The sequence below is a fragment of the Armigeres subalbatus genome, unplaced genomic scaffold (genome assembly GCF_024139115.2).
Source record: "Armigeres subalbatus isolate Guangzhou_Male unplaced genomic scaffold, GZ_Asu_2 Contig1093, whole genome shotgun sequence".
In the NCBI taxonomy this organism is placed as follows: Eukaryota; Metazoa; Arthropoda; class Insecta; order Diptera; family Culicidae; genus Armigeres; species Armigeres subalbatus.
In genome coordinates, this window is record NW_026941839.1 from 17899 (window position 1) to 32972 (window position 15074).

The following is a 15074-nucleotide window of genomic DNA, read 5'->3' on the forward strand; positions in this document are numbered from 1 at the left end:
GATAAAAACACACGCGGTTACAACAATCGGTTTTTATTTTGGAGAAAAAATACAAAGTACATTATAAAGCGCAGGTAGCGTAAAGGAATGCAAATAGTGTTGCGCCAAAACATAGAGGCGCGAATGTGTGACGAGGATGAACCGCTGTAAATCTATCAATTTGGCCACAATATTCTTTGATATGCAAAGAATGTTTGAGCCAAATTTGAGCCTAGTCAGTCATAAAAAACCCCCTGCGAATAATAGAACAAAACCTGCCAAAGCCGTCATTCCCCCTATTTTTTACCAAACAAAATCCTATATAAACATAAGTTGCCTTTGCGCCACCCCTTAATCTTCACCCAATTATGTGAAGTTCTGCCGGAACTAATAAATAATCAAATAGTTACAAATAGATACATGGGAGTTAGAATTTCCGAACATTTTTCAAATATGAACTACCTTTTGGAACACCTGATTGGTTTTGTATAAGAAAGTTGGCATTCACAAATCTATTCAATATTGTACTCATTTTTATTTTGGATTTCATATGCTTGGCGGTGCTAGTATATATGGGAAACCGTTTGGTTTGATATTTTGCAAATTTTGAAAATTGCCCTTTTTCAAAAGACATATACGATTGCAGACAATATTATTTTCAATTTCATTCGTTTGGCAAAACCAGCATATATGACATTACCTGTTCGATTAGATATTTTCGAATCAGCAAGATTCATCAAATTGCCGTCTACTTCAAATTTGTTAAAGCTGTTCTCATAGAAAAATTGTTTGGAAATAGCTTAAATTGTTTTTGGATTTTTTAGTGTGGAAATTTCCCAAAAATTTCTACGTGGATTTTTCCGGTTCTTCTTCTTTTTTCAACTTTTTTCAACTTATTCTGTTACCAGTTCGTCAGTTATTATTTGAAAGCTTTTCTATGCCCGCCATTGCATGAGTATGTATCTTGTGTGCCTGGTACAATGGATATATTTTCTATGCCCAGGGTGTCGAGAAAGCTCCCAACTCGAAAACAAACTCGAAAACACAAAATTACCATAAATATGGGTTTCTTACCCCATTCCCGGCCTAACATGCGTACGACTGCATTATTTAATTGATATTTATGACAGGAAGCAACTTTTGCTGAATTTTGTGGTCTGTATAATACTGCATTGGGGTTCACTTCTGCTTAAAAATAGCTATTTGTGCTAAATATCGTTCAAAAAAGCTTTTATATGATTTAAATTAACGAGGTGCAGCACTCATTTCAGTCATAACGATTGCCATTCCGGCATACATAAAACCCAGTTCTCGGCCTAAGCAAAATTTCACTCAATCTCTCAACATTTTACTCTCATTCTCTCTCGGGACGGTAGAGAATGCGACGTAAACAAAAATATGCACGTTCCACGACAACAAGATGCAAGATGGTATTATTCATAATCATTTTTATTTGGTTGAGAAGATATATTTACTCATCCAAATTTCTTCCAAATACTTAAAAACAATATTTTTTCCACCTTTTGAGATCGAGAGAATTGTAAATAACACGATAGCGTCAACGTATTAGACAATTTTCCTATTAACGATGAAGGAACATTTTCATAATCCTGGTATTTTGGCAGCACGGTGCGGCAAGAAGTTCTTGGGCCGAGGTGAATTTTTGTTCGGTTTGAGAATACATTTTAAAATGCATTCTAATATATTTAAATAAGTTCTAGTGAAACGAACAAATAGGAGTAATTGAAGTGCTTGTGTTTAGAATTATGGTGTGGTGATTAACAGCTTCAAGGAATGGTTGTATCGAGCACTGTGATGATTTTCAGGTAGGTGTTTATTCGATGATACCGTTTTGTAAAAGTGGAAAGATTCACTCCGGCTCAGTGGTGTGGCATCGGAGAGCGAATTTTGAAATCTACATTTTTGTTTTCTACAATTTGATCAATTAGGAGTAAAATAAGTGATTGAAAAATATTGAGTATTGTGAAAAATAAATGGGAGACTTTTTAAAAGTTATCAATCATTAACCTACGGCATCCAAACAGTATAAATCATTAGTTTTCTGTGCAGTGAGCCGGGAACCGGGTCCATAGGCCCAAGTAGTGATTTACCCTATGTAAAACAATATTAGCAATGAACAATTACAAAATTATTCGCAAAATCATTTTTGTAGTTGAACAAAAAATCAATAAAGAGCAATAAAAAATCACGGTGTCTTTGTCCAATGAAGCTTATTTAAAAAAATCAGTATCTTTAAAACACCCACTACGTAAAAGTATAAGTTTCCCTCTTTCACGTAAGTGCATTTTTTAAATGTTCTATCAGAGGTCCGGGTAATTTTTCCATACATTTCTGGGAGAGTCAAATTGGCATCATTCGAGATTTCTATGGAGTTTGCACTAGAAATACCGAAAAAAATTAACTTTAATTAAAATTAACTAAAAAAATTATCTTATGTTTTTATTGCACACAAAGTGTTTTATTTCTGTTGAAAAAAAAAATTGTTTGAAATTTTTGATTGAAAAATTCTTCTTTTTTCAATTTTGTGGAAAATTGTTTACTGTTTAAGGAATTTTATAATATTGATGGAAATTTTATATCTGAAATTTAATATCTGTTGCTGACTTCAATTATTGGCAGTTTCCTATTTTATTTTATTTTGCTGCTATTGTGAGAAATCCTCGGCAACTTTTAATAATATTCTTTTGAGAATTTTAAAGCAAATTCCTGTGCGAATTACTTGGGCATTACTTGAGAGATTAATGTGAAAAAATGAAATTTCTCTAATGAATTATGCTATAAATTTCAGATGGCATTCTTTAATAAACTTCCGAATTTCCTACAGTTCCCATAGTAATGACAGGGAAAACAAGCAAACGAATGCTTCAGAGAAAATTCTGGAGAAGTTTTTAGATAATTTTTGGAAGAAATATTTAAGAAACTCATGTATAAAATCCCACGGCAATTTCGAGAGGAAATTGTAATAAAAAAGTATAATTGAAATTTCCAGCGAAAGTCTGTGGAGAATTCCCGGAAACCAAGGATGTTAACGATCATTCAGTAATTTGCGTTTGATCATTTAGTAGTTTGTCAATAACACATTCCAGAAACTGAATTTCAAAATATGTTGTATGGTGGACTTCTACTGCGAAGGTTTTTCTACTCTTCTTCTTCGTTGGCATTACATCCCCACTGGGACATTGCCGCCTCGCAGCTTAGTGTTCCATTAAGCACTTCCACAGTTATTAACTACGAGGTTTCTAAGCCAAGTTACCATTTCTGCATTCGTATATCATGAGGCTAACACGATGATACTTGTATGCCCAGGGAAGTCGAGACAATTTCCAATCCGAAAATTGCCTAGACCGGCACCGGGAATCGAACCCAGCCACCCTCAGCATGGTCTTGCTTTGTAGCCGCGCGTCTTACCGCACGGCTAAGGAGGGCCCCTCGCAGTACCCCAGAAATATATAAATGATCGAACACAAATTACTGAATGATCGTTAACATCCTTGCCGGAAACATTATCAAAATTTCATTTAAAAAAACCGGTTGACCTACTAAAACGAATCTCCCGCTGCAAAGATTCAAACGTCTTTTGTATTTTTCAAAGGCTTATCTAAAGAAATTTTCAAACCAATTTTTGAAGAATTATTAAAAAACAGAATAATCCACCTAGCATTAGAGGTGCCTTTCTCACACATTTCCAAGGGCCTAGGCTTGGTTCGGTTTAGAGTGGTCCTATACTTAGTATGAGAGGAAAGCAACAAGGAAGGAGAACTACAAGCAGATGAATTCAAAAATAATATTTGCATCATAATGTTTGAGATTGAAGAAACAATGTATTTAAAAAAAAAACTTATAACGATACAATGATATATCTTCATAACATTCACGGTCCGATATCCATCCCCGGGACCCGAGAAGCAAAAACAAATGATGATTCACTTTTTTCAATGACGTTCAGTGATTGTCATATTAATTATAATAAAATGTAGAATTGCTTTAAAATACAGAAATTAGAGCAAGATTACCGGTGGTCAATATAAGTCGTTTAGCAGCGCAGTATCATCACTTGACACTTTACCTGTCGCTACTAAACGAGCTGTTAAACCAGTAGCGCAACTGACAGGTGACCAAATTTGGTAGCGCAGTAAGAGCGCTGCTATTTAATGAACTGTCAAACGCCAAACGTCACCGGTGCGGTATGCAGCAGTGACTGGTACGGAAAAGAGTGACTAAACCAAAATGACAGCGCAATGCGGGTGATCAAAATACTCGCGCCCGGTAATAATGCTCTTATGTACACCCGATTCTTTTTTACACGGGGGATGCGTTCCGTGTAAAAACAGAATCGGGTGTATAGGTAGTAGTCCAGCTATGACAACTGCCTACTTACTTGTGACCCTACTGGAAACATATCTAACAGAAAAAAAATATTTCGAGAACCACCGCTATTCCCGCTTACAACGTTCCCCGGCGACTGCATTCCTTGCTGAAATACATACTTGGTTTGCAGTAGGTACCTACATAAATTCCAAGTGATGTACATACAATCATGTCTCTTGGTTGAGATGCGACTGAGTAAAAGAGTACCTACGGTGATGGGAACAGAAGGTGCTGCCCGAAAAAAAAAATTCTCATGTCTGTATAAGCTTTCCAAAGGGCTTTTGAAACGCCCAACTTTCATAAATGTTTAACATTTCTAAACGAAACTGTGCTAAACCACATTGTTAACAATACTTAGTAACAAACTGCCTTGCTAAGCATAAATAGTAACAATTGTAGTCCAATGTCGTTTTTCCACCATGCCATCTTCACGCTGCTAGCGGTGGCACCTGCGCCCAAACAAACATCAATTTAATCTTTCATCTTTACGAGGAATGAAAACAAATTTGCAATCGTGAGGATTGAATTACAAAAGGAATCATCGGGAGAGATGCAAAAGTTCATTCACTCGTTGCACTCTGAGAGAGAATGAAAGAAACATAAGCTATTTGTTTACCGTTCAACTCAGGAATGAACTATTTGTTTGAGTGAGATGAATTCGAATCAGCTTAGCATAGCGAGAAAAATGAAATGAATCGAAGAGTGAGTTATATCTGCAGATGAATGTTGTTGAACGAATTTCGATTCTATTTTTCCCATACCTGGTCATGGATAGAACTTACCAGGCTCTAGAACATCAATCTTGCATCAAAACCAGAAATCAATCATTAACAACAATCTACGCAACCCTTTGCTTACTTTTTTCCTACTCTTTGTTTACATTTTCTAACACCGAACTCAAGACAAATACTGATCTCGGAATGCAGTCATGGATAGAACTTTTCAGGCTCTAGAACATCAATCTTGCATCAAAATCAGACAACAATCAATAAAAACATTCTTTGCAATTCTTTGCTTTTTTTCCTACTCTTTGTGTACATTTCTAACACCCAGCTTAAGACAAACACTGATATCGGAATGCAGTCATGGATAGAACTTACCAGGCTCTAGAACATCAATCTTGCATCAACATTAGACAACAGTCATTAACAACCTTCTAAGCACCTCTTTGCTTTCTTTTTTTCTACTCTTTGTTTACATTTTCTAACACCGAACTCAAGACAAACACAGATCTCGGAATGCAGTCATGGATAGAACTTACCAGTCTCTAGAACATCAATCTTGCATCAAAACCAGAAAACAATCATTAACAACAATCTACGCAACTCTTTGCTTACTTTTTTCCTACTATTTGTTTACATTTTCTAACACCGAACTCAAGACAAACACTGATCTCAGAATGCAGTCATGGATAGAACTTACCAGGCTCTAGAACATCAATCTTGCATCCAAATCAGAAAACAAGCATTAACAACATTCTACGCAACTCTTTGCTTACTTTTCCTACTGTTTGTTTACATTTTCTAAAACTGTACTCAAGACAAACACTGATCTCGGAATGCAGTCATGGATAGAACTTACCAGGCTCTAGAACATCAATCTTGCATCAAAACCAGAAAACAGTCATTAACAACATTCTACGCAACTCTTTGCTTTCTTTTTTCTACTCTTTGTTTACATTTTCTAACACCGAACTCAAGACAAACACTGATCTCGGAATGCAGTCATGGATAGAACTTACCAGGCTCTAGAACATCAATCTTGCATCAAAACCAGAAAACAATCATTAACAACATTCTACGCAACTCTTCACTTACTTTTTCCTACTCTTTGTTTACATTTTCTAACACCGAACTCAAGACAAACACTGATCTCGGAATGCAGTCATGGATAGAACTTACCAGGCTCTAGAACATCAATCTTGCATCAAAACCAGAAAACAATCATTAACAACATTCTACGCAACTCTTCACTTACTTTTTCCTACTCTTTGTTTACATTTTCTAACACCGAACTCAAGACAAACACTGATCTCGGAATGCAGTCATGGATAGAACTTACCAGGCTCTAGAACATCAATCTTGCATCAAAATCAGAAAACAATCATTAACAACATTCTACGCAACTCTTTGCTTTCTTTTTTTCTACTCTTTGTTTACATTTTCTAACACCGAACTCAAGACAAACACTGATCTCGGAATGCAGTCATGGATAGAACTTACCAGGCTCTAGAACATCAATCTTGCATCAAAACCAGAAAACAATCATTAACAACAATCTACGCAACTCTTTGCTTACTTTTTTTCTACTCTTTGTTTACATTTTCTAACACCGAACTCAAGACAAACACTGATCTCGGAATGCAGTCATGGATAGAACTTACCAGGCTCTAGAACATCAATCTTGCATCAAAACCAGAAAACAATCATTAACAACATTCTACGCAACTCTTTGCTTTCTTTTTTCTACTCTTTGTTTACATTTTCTAACACCGAACTCAAGACAAACACTGATCTCGGAATGCAGTCATGGATAGAACTTACCAGGCTCTAGAACATCAATCTTGCATCAAAACCAGAAAACAATCATTAACAACATTCTACGCAACTCTTTGCTTTCTTTTTTTCTACTCTTTGTTTACATTTTCTAACACCGAACTCAAGACAAACACTGATCTCGGAATGCAGTCATGGATAGAACTTACCAGGCTCTAGAACATCAATCTTGCATCAAAACCAGAAAACAATCATTAACAACATTCTACGCAACTCTTCACTTACTTTTTCCTACTCTTTGTTTACATTTTCTAACACCAAACTCAAGACAAACACTGATCTCGGAATGCAGTCATGAATAGAACTTACCAGGCTCTAGAACATCAATCTTGCCTCAAAATCAAAAAAACAATCATTAACAACATTCTACGCAACTCTTCACTTACTTTTCCTACTCTTTGTTTACATTTTCTAACACCGAACTCAAGACCAAGACTGATCTCAGAATGCAGTCATGGATAGAACTTACCAGGCTCTAGAACATCAATCTTGCATCAAAACCAGAAAACAATCATTAACAACATTCTACGCAACTCTTTATTTTCTTTTTTTCTACTCTTTGTTTACATTTTCTAACCCCGAACTCAAGACAAACACTGATCTCGGAATGCAGTCATGGATAGAACTTACCAGGCTCTAGAACATCAATCTTGCATCAAAACCAGAAAACAATCATTAACAAGAATCTACGCAACTCTTTGCTTTCTATTTTCCTACTATTTGTTTACATTTTCTAACACCGAACTCAAGACAAACACTGATCTCGGAATGCAGTCATGGATAGAACTTACCAGGCTCTAGAACATCAATCTTGCATCAAAACCAGAAAACAATCATTAACAACATTCTACGCAACTCTTTGCTTACTTTTTCCTACTCTTTGTTTACATTTTCTAAAACTGTACTCAAGACAAACACTGATCTCGGAATGCAGTCATGGATAGAACTTACCAGGCTCTAGAACATCAATCTTGCATCAAAACCAGAAAACAATCATTAACAACATTCTACGCAACTCTTTGCTTTCTTTTTTCTACTCTTTGTTTACATTTTCTAACACCGAACTCAAGACAAACACTGATCTCGGAATGCAGTCATGGATACAACTTACCAGGCTCTAGAACATCAATCTTGCATCAAAACCAGAAAACAATCATTAATATTCTACGCAATTCTTTGCTTACTTTATCCTACTCTTTGATTACATTTTCTAAAACTGAACTCAAGACAAACTTTGATCTCGGAATGCAGTCATGGATACAACTTACCAGGCTCTAGAAAACCAATCTTGCATCAAAATCAGGAAAAAATCATTGACAATATTCCACGCAGCTCTTTGCTTTCTTATTCTTATAGTTTGTTTACATTTTCTAACACCTAACTCAAGACAAACACTGATCTCCGAATGCAGTCATGGATAGAACTTACCAGGCTCTAGAACATCAATCTTGCATCAAAATTAACAAAACAATCATTAACAACATTCTACGTAACTCTTTGCTTTCTTTTTCTACTTTTTGTTTACATTTTCTAACACCGAATTTATGACAAACACTGATCTCGGAATGCAGTCATGGATAGAACTTACCAGGCTCTAGAACATCAATCTTGCATCAAAACCAGAAAACAATCATTAACAAGAATCTACGCAACTCTTTGCTTACCATTTTCCTACTGTTTGTTTACATTTTCTAACACTGAACTCAAGACAAACACTGATCTCGGAATACAGTCATCGATAGAACGTACCAGGCTCTAGAACATCAATCTTACATCAAAATCAGAAAACAATCATTAACAACATTCTGCGCAACTCTTTGCTTACTTTTTCCTACTCTTTGTTTACATTTTCTAAAACTGAACTCAAGACAAACACTGATCTCGGAATGCAGTCATGGATAGAACTTACCAGGCTCTAGAACATCAATCTTGCATCAAAACCAGAAAACAATCATTAACAACATTCTACGCAGCTCTTTGCTTTCTTTCTTCTACTCTTTGTTTACATTTTCTAACACCGAACTCAAGACAAAAACTGATCTCGGTAAGCAGTCATGCATAGAACTTACCAGGCTTTAGAACATCAATCTGGCATCAAAATAAGACAAAAAACAATTAACAACATTCTACGCAATTCTTTGCTTACTTTTTCCTACTCTTTGTTTACATTTTCTAACACTGAACTCAAGACAAACACTGATCTCCGAATGCAGTCATGGATAGAACTTACCAGGCTCTAGAACATCAATTTTGCATCAAAATCAGTAAAAAATCATTAACAATATTCTATGCAACTCTTTGCTTTCTTTTTTTCTACTCTTTGTTTACATTTTCTAACACCGAACTCAAGACAAACACTGATCTCCGAATGCAGTCATGGATAGAACTTACCAGGCTCTAGAACATCAATTTTGCATCAAAATCAGTAAAAAATCATTCTACGCAACTCTTTGCTTACTTTTTCCTACTGTTTGTTTACATTTTCTAAAACTGTACTAAAGACAAACACTGATCTCCGAATGCAGTCATGGATAGAACTTACCAGGCTCTAGAACATCAATCTTGCCTCAAAATCAGAAAAAAAAATCATTAACAACATTCTACGCAACTCTTCACTTACTTTTTCCTACTCTTTGTTTACATTTTCTAACACCAAACTCAAGACAAACACTGATCTCGGAATGCAGTCATGGATAGAACTTACCAGGCTCTACACACTTAATCGCCAGAATTATTCTCGGCATAATAATATGACGAACGCGGTCGGTAAAGTACATTTTTACTGAAATTTCGGTAGAAAATAAGACCTTTAAATTGATTACTGAATTTCGGCAAACCAATTTGCCACAGTCATCGGTAATCTAAAATTAATCCGAATCTCGGTAAAGCTCATGTGTAAAAAATCGGAAACAGAAGCGTGTATGATGGAAAAGAAAGCAGACACAAGATTTCTATCGCTGAAGTAATTACCTGATCGTGTAAGTATAGTTCAATTTAATTTTCTTGTAATTGCATCACATTTAATTCGAAATCTTTATATTGATTTTTTGGTTTTCGTTTTAGTGGATTTCGATTAATTTCGATTGCTGTGAAACGAACTTGCTGCCAATATGAATGCTGTAACAGGGATCCAGTCGAAGAATCCGCCCTTTCTCTTGCAAAGCAGATTTTTTAACAGCAAGTTTGTACCTGGTGGCGAGGTAGAATATCCGGATGCGAAGTGTATTTGTATTGCCCATCAGAATACTTTAAAAACTTTGATCGATTTGTGCATAACTGTTAATAATGACTTCTCTAAGACATTTATGTTAAAACTAATTCATGAATATCGCCGCTCTTCACACGCCACTACGTATGGTTTCTAACAAACCAAAGTAAAACAACTATGATTCAATAATAAAATGGAATATATGCCTATTTTTAACTTCATAATGATTATTGTTTTAATTTTGTGTTTGTTTGAACATTAACAATAAAGACTTCATATTACGGAATCTCGGTAGAACACTTTACCGAGTCGATCGGCACCGCATTACCGAACGGCTCAGTAAATTTTGACAGCTACACGTTCACGCTCATTTTACGACCAGTCGGTAATTTAATCTTTTGCCGAGATTTTTACCGAGCTCTCGGCTGTTGGATTCTCGGCAATTTATTTTGCCGGCCTCGGTGAAAGAAATTAAGTGTGTAGTACATCAATCTTGCATCAAAACCAGAAAACAATCATCAACAACATTCTACGCAACTCTTTGTTTACTTTTTCCTACTTTTTGTTTACATTTTCTAAAACTGTACTCAAGACAAACGCCGATCTCGGAATGCAGTCATGAATAGAACTTACCAGGCTCTAGAACATCAATCAAAATCAAAATCAAAAAACAATCATTAACAATATTCTACGCAACTCGTTGCTTACTTTTTCCTACTCTTTGTTTACATTTTGTAATACTGACCTTAAGATAAACACTGTATCGAAATGCGATCATAGATAGAGCTTAACAGGTTCTAGAACGTCATTCTAAAACTGTACTAAAGACAAACACTGATCTCGGAATGCAGTCATGGATAGAACTTACCAGGCTCTAGAACATCAATCTTGCCTCAAAATCAGAAAAAAAAATCATTAACAACATTCTTCGCAACTCTTCACTTACTTTTTCCTACTCTTTGTTTACATTTTCTAACACCAAACTCAAGACAAACACTGATCTCGGAATGCAGTCATGGATAGAACTTACCAGGCTCTAGAACATCAATCTTGCATCAAAACCAGAAAACAATCATTTTTTTTTTTTTTTTGTGCTTTATTAATGAGAAAACAATCATCAACAACATTCTACGCAACTCTTTGCTTACTTTTTCCTACTTGGGAAAAAACAATGATTTTTCAATAACTCCGAAATGCAATGTCCGATCAGGCTAATTTTCAATAGCAAACAATGGGACCGCATTCCCCGTCGAATGCAACTAGTTGCGAGTAAATCAGGTAATGCTAAGTTCCAAAAGTGTGTCTACAAAATTTGTACACATACACACATACACACACACACACATACATACATACACACAAACAGACATCACCTCAATTCGTCGAGCTGAGTCGATTGGTATATAACACTATGGGTCTCCGAGCCTTCTATCAAAAGTTTGGTTTTGGAGTGAAATTATAGCCTTTACGTATACTTAGTATACGAGAAAGGCAAAACATGAACAATATTCAAGGCAATTCAATGTTTACTATGAATATAAGTAAACCTCTGATCTCGAACATGCAGTCATGAATAGAGCGTGCCAGGTTCTAAAGTATCAATCTTGCCTTTAAATCAAACACTTTTTTCCACGCATCACTTTGTTTACATGTTCTTACTATATTACTATATACTATACAATATTACTTAATATTGAATTCAAGTCAACCGCTGATCTCAAACATGCCGCCAAAGTGAGCTTACCAATCTCAGGAATACCCTCTCGAGGGAATGATTGTTTACCCTCTCGGGGGAATTATTGTTTACTCTATCAGGGATACCCTCTCGGGGGAATTATTGTTTACCCTCTCGGGGGAATTATTGTTTACCCTCTCGGGGGAATTATTGTTTACCCTCTCGGGGGAATTATTGTTTACCCTCTCGGGGGAATTCGTGTTTACCCTCTCGGGGGAATTAGCTTATCAGGTATACCCTCTCGGGGGAATGATTGTTTACCATATCAGACACCTCCTCTAAAAATAATTTGATTGAAAAATTTATTCCCTTAATTCGCATCATTCTGTTTCACAAACATCGTATAATAACTTTCACATTTCTTTGAGTGTAATAGAATTTTTGTTTTCAGTTTTTTTTTCCACAATTTTCAGTGTCACAAAACGCATTTTCTTTTACTTTTTTTTTAGTGTGATAGAATCCAAACAAATTAATTTTTCAATGAGTGTCACTTTTGTTTTTATAAACATATTTTTTCCTGGGTGTACCAAACTTTATTGTGATGAGCGACATTTGGCGCATACACACTGATGTTCGCTTCGTCCTGTGTAAACACATTTTTGTTTACCTTCGAATCACAACCTATTTTTTCCTTTCACTCATTTTAACCCTAGCTTCGAGTAGTCGCCCTCGAGGTCGCCCCAACTGCATGCACCAGTTTTTCTTCTCATCTCGTTTGGGCGTGTAAATCCCAATACACCGCACTTTTCACCAAAAAATTGCGATTTTAACCTTACTCTTTGATGAAAGGCCGAGCTCATTCTATCGGGAGCGTCACACCGGTCACAGCAAACCGACTTGGCCAATGTCGTGTTCGGAGGAGACGGCTTCATCCGATCCGCAGCAGCTCGGAAGAATTACCTCTTCCCGCGAAATACATCACAAAACTGAAGGCTGACTCCGCTCATCTGTCACTCACACATCTGGCACTCATGTGAAATGTATATACCCTCTTATTCAGTTTATATTTATTTTATAATACCCGTCTCAATCCCTACAATGGCAGAAAAAACATTTTGATTTTCATAAGTTGTGCCTTATGAAACCCTACAAATTCATTTTATTTTAACTTCATAAGGTACCAAAGAAATCCATAAATTTACCTTATGAAATTCATAGCAATTTCTTGTGTAAAATATTCATAAGGCATTCTTATGAATAATCCTTGTTCATTCAAACGTTTACGCTGATCTGTCAGAAAAAAAAATGACTCGCTTTATCCTTGTCCATGTGGCCCAATAAGGAAGTAGCTGAAATTAAGTTTTTCTCTTTAAGAATACGTCGAACGAACATCAACCATCTATATATTGTGCTGCAGAAATACGAGATCCATTGTGCTGTTCTTCCTGGTCAGGCCAATGTTTTTCCATGGAAAACGCCATTATTGTAAGTCTGTTTTTGCCTTTCTCGTATTTTTTTTTCAAATACTTCCTATTTAACTTTAACTAACATATTCATATCTTTTCTAGCAAAACACGATCAACTGTACAAAGTGATCAGAACATTACCCCTCGTGAAATGGAGTCCAATATCTGGAAGTAAATGGACCGAATCTTTTTAACCGCTGCACCCAAAAGTCAGCAAAGCACGATGCCTCTTCCCACGGAGCACAGCATACTGCAGGAGAGCCACTTTGGAGACTTTGGAGAGAAAAAAAGTCCAGGCAGAGCAACAGCGGAGACGGCAATAGTGGTAATAAAATGCATTAGATAAATAACAATTGATACCTACAATCTTTCTACTCCCCAGATCAAAATAAATATCGTCGCTACTCATCGTTCAATATGTTCAAAAAGCAGGAAGCTTGTCATCCTTGAACGACGTATCATCTAACTAGGAATTAAGAAGAAATTCTGGCATGCGATTCGAATTCCAATTCGAGAGCAAACGAGTGTAAATTTAATTTATAGGGGAAAGAGGGGCAAGATCGCCATATGGGGCAAGACAGCCAACGTTGATTATGATTTAAGTGAGCAATATATTCACATTATTATTACGAGGGATGGTTAACAATAATGTAAAATTGATATATTCAACTGAAAAATGCACATTGACAACCTCACTTGTTCTTGAAATATTGATTAAGATGATGTAGTTGAAATTCGAATTTTCTTATAATTTTGTAGATACACAACTCAAGGTTTGAAGCCAAAATTACTATTTTTTCAGCACAAATTAATATTTACCAAAGCTCTTATATAACTATAGGTTATCTACAATAATAATTTAAGAAGATTAACAGTAATTATGATCGATAGGACTAAAATCTTTGGGCGGTATTGCAAACTATATTAAGAACAAGGTCATCTCCAGGATTAAGAGTCGCCTAACCTTTAAATTCATTCAAAAAATCATCAAAATAGTTTCTGCCTGAATCAGAGATGATTTAAAAAACTGATATGGTTTTAATCGTAAAAATTTTAGGCTTTAGGCAAATTCTGATATCGTCGTAGAGCCAGAGGTCAATAAATCAACATGAAATACGACATTTTCAAGCGAAACATCATTTGAACATAATCCATAGAAGTCCAAGGAATGTGTCAACCGTTCTAAATAAATTCAGCACGCTTTTAATATATTTTTTGGTTCTCGCTCGTCTAGCCCCGAGGGGGTGGCCATGTCGCCCCATATGATAAATAATAGGCATCATACAAATACCTTTTTTGCCTTTCTCGTACAACAAAGTTGTACCAGAAGGCTATAATTTCACTCCAAAAGCCAAATTTTGATAGAAGGCTCGGAGACCCATAGTGTTATATACCAATCGACTCAGCTCGAAAAACTGAGTAAATGTCCGTCTGTGTGTGTGTGTGTGGATGTGTGTAGCCCCGGGATTTTTTTAATGTTAAACACGTTTCATATAGAAAGACTTGACAGATTCGACTGCAACTAAATTCATTCGACGGAGAAACTTTCCTAGTTGGACACTATTGTTTTTGTTTGTTAATAACTCATTCGGTTTGAATAATATTTCTATTTTTCTTTTAACAAATACGCTGTTTACATGCACACTTTAAGTCATTAATCAATTTAGCCGTGACGCAATCCATTACTCTCATAGTTGAGTAATTCTTAAGTAGCGTGAGTAGAGCTTTTACCCGCCAAAATGTAGGCAATTTACATTGCATTTACCATACTAATTCGAATTCAACACATTGAATCGAGAAAG

At 35.8% G+C, this 15074-nt stretch overlaps 1 long non-coding RNA gene across 1 annotated transcript; it reads left to right on the forward strand.

Moving 5' to 3' along the window:
* The first annotated feature begins 13180 nt into the window (after positions 1 to 13180).
* Positions 13181 to 14995, forward strand: LOC134202217 (uncharacterized). Its single transcript, XR_009977175.1, has 3 exons — positions 13181 to 13291; positions 13375 to 13597; positions 13655 to 14995. It is a non-coding gene; the product is annotated as an uncharacterized LOC134202217 (long non-coding RNA).
* The last annotated feature ends 79 nt before the right edge of the window (positions 14996 to 15074 follow it).